The 2,765-nt window shown below is 35.4% G+C and overlaps 1 pseudogene; it reads left to right on the top strand.

Moving 5' to 3' along the window:
• Positions 1 to 1,039: 1,039 nt before the first annotated feature.
• Positions 1,040 to 1,793, top strand: LOC119064525 (40S ribosomal protein S6-like; annotated as a pseudogene).
• Positions 1,794 to 2,765: the final 972 nt, after the last annotated feature.

Genomic DNA, 2,765 nt, shown 5'->3' on the forward strand with positions numbered 1-2,765 from the left:
TTGGGTAGTGGGGCTGTGGGTGATTTTTGTTTTCTTCCTTTTGTTTGCCTGTATTCATATGATCAGTCACCTCCAGCAAAGAGCATGAAAGCATCCAGCATCACATGAGAACCATGTCTGCGTCTGTCAGTTGAAGGATGTCAAGACAGGGGAGTGAGAGGCAGGAAGTGACCATGCTTGAAATTAAGCATAGACTTTCTCCAAAGTGTAACATGTTTGCTCTATGTTTTGAAATTAATAGAATACTTTAAGATGTTAAAAAATATGAAATTCGTCTTTTTAAAATTTTTGTTTTGAAGTAATTTCAAACTTATATGTACCCTTTACCCATTTGACTGATTATAAACATTTTGCCACATGTTTTTACCATCCCCTATTTCTCTTTCTAATGTTTTCTCTAAAATAGTTTAAAATTGCATATATCATGCCCCTTTATTCCTTAATGCTTCTGTGTAAATTTTCAAGGAATAAGGACATTTTCTTAACTAACAGTGATACTATTTCCACATTCCAATTTTGACAATTATCTCAATATCTTTTATAGCATTTCTTAAATTGTCTTATGTCTTCAGTCTTTTTAAATCTAGAGCTCTTCCCCCCCTACCTTTTAATTAATTTATTTATATTTGGTCTTCCTTGACACTGTTATTTGGAAGGCTATACACCAGTTACTTTGTAAAATATCTTTCAATTTGATTTTTTTCTCCAAGTTGTGGGCTATACAGGTTATGCATTTAGGGCAAGAATATTTTATGAGTGATGTTGTGTACTCAGTTCATCATACCAGGAAGCACATAATGACGATGTGAATTTTGGTCTGTTAGATAAGATGGTGACCCCCAGATTTCTCTCCTGTGAAGTGACTCTTTTTCCCTTTATAATTAATAATTAATTTGTGGTCCTGGCTAGGTGGCTCAGTTGGTTAGAGTGTCATCCCTATATGCCAAGGTTGTGGGTTCAATCTCTGGCTCAGGACATGTACAATTATCAACCAATGGCTCTTTTTCATGGCATCTCAAAGGTGGTTGGCTGTTTCAGAATGAAGCTGAACATTTCTTTCCCAGCCACTGGCTGCCAGAAACTCATTGAAGTAGATGATGAATGCAAACTTTGTACCTTTTATGAGAAGTGTGTGGCCACAGAAGTTGCTGCTGATACTCTGAGTGAAGAAAGGAAGGGTTGTGTGTTTTGAATCACTGGTGAGAACAACAAACAAGGTTTCCCAATGGAGCAGGGTGTTTTGACCAATGGCTTTGTCTGCCTGCTGCTGATTAAGGAACATTCCTGTTGTAGACCAAGGAGGACTGGAGAAAAAAAGCACAAATCTATTCAGGGTTGCACTGTGGATGCCAATCTCAGTGTTCTCAACTTAGTTATGGTAAAAAAAAAAAAGGGAGAAGGCTATTCCTAGTCTCACCGATACTACTACATCTCATCACCTGGGGTCCACAAGTGTTAGCAGAATTTGCAGAGTTTTCAATCTCTCTAAAAAAGACACTGTCCACCAATATGTTTGGGGTAAGTTCCTAAACAAAGAAGGTAAGAAACCTACTACCAAAGCACCCAAGATTCAGCATCTTGTTACTCCACGTGTCCTGCAACACAAACACTGGTGGATTACTCTGAAGAAAAACATGATAAAAAAAAATAAGGAAAAGGCCACAGGATATACTAAACTTTTGTCTAAGAGAATAAAGGAGGCCAAAGAAAGATGCCAGAAACAGATTGCTAAGAGACATAGGTTGTCCTCCCTGAGAGCTTCTACCTTTAAGTCTGCATCAAGTCAAAAATGAGATTTTCTAAGAATAACAAATAAAAAGAAAAATCAATCAACTGATGAATGCATAAGTGGAATTACAAATTAATGTTCCTTTCTCTCTTCCTTCCCCTCTCTCTAAATCAATAAATTTCTTTTTTTATTATTTTATTGTAATAAATTTCTTTTAAATAATCAATTTGTGAAGAGATAGAATGCCTTTCTGACCATGTTTTTGTTGGATAAATATGTTTATGCATTTTTGAATGTTTACTTTATTCGAAGGCTTAAATATTTAAGAAATATATAAATGGCTAAAAATCTGTGAAAAACTCTAAAAACTTTGGCAGAAAATACTATACACACAAGAAGTAAATAGACATAATATGGAAAGAAAAATCCATATGAAGAACAAAATATTACAGAGAGAGAAAAATGTTAGTCAGCAAACTAAGAACAAAGCAGGAGAAAAAATGGGGGAAATGTGTGTCTAGCATTGTGATCTTTGCCAAAAACTTTGATCCTGTCCTCATACCTTTCATGGTCCTAGTCAAAATATGCCTTTCATAGCTATAAAAATGCATAGTTATAGAAAAGGGTAAATATTTGTGTATAACCAAACAATTCATAATGACAGAACATGGAGAGAATCTGTTTACATTTTTCAAGTACCTATTTACTCATAAGCATCTATTTTGTTGTCCTACCCACAGTACAAGTGCTACATCTGAGGAGAAAGAGGCCGTTTATTGTTTTTTCTGGAGAAATACATGAGAAATAAAGATGCTATTCAGATTGATGACTTCTGTGTACAGGTAACAGCGCTTCTATCAATAATCCTCCATCCCCCTCCACAAAGCTCCCCTGGATAATTGAGAATAAAGCAACAATTTTTCTACTTTCCTTTTATGTTCAGAAGCATCAGCAACACACAAGTCTGTTGTCTACACAAGCAAGCTTCACAAATGTTTGTCACCAGAGATACATTTTTGAGCTTGTGATAACAAGA

This window comes from Artibeus jamaicensis, unplaced genomic scaffold (assembly GCF_021234435.1).
Source record: "Artibeus jamaicensis isolate MK-2021 breed Jamaican fruit bat unplaced genomic scaffold, CSHL_Jam_final contig_384, whole genome shotgun sequence".
NCBI lineage: Eukaryota > Metazoa > Chordata > Mammalia > Chiroptera > Phyllostomidae > Artibeus > Artibeus jamaicensis.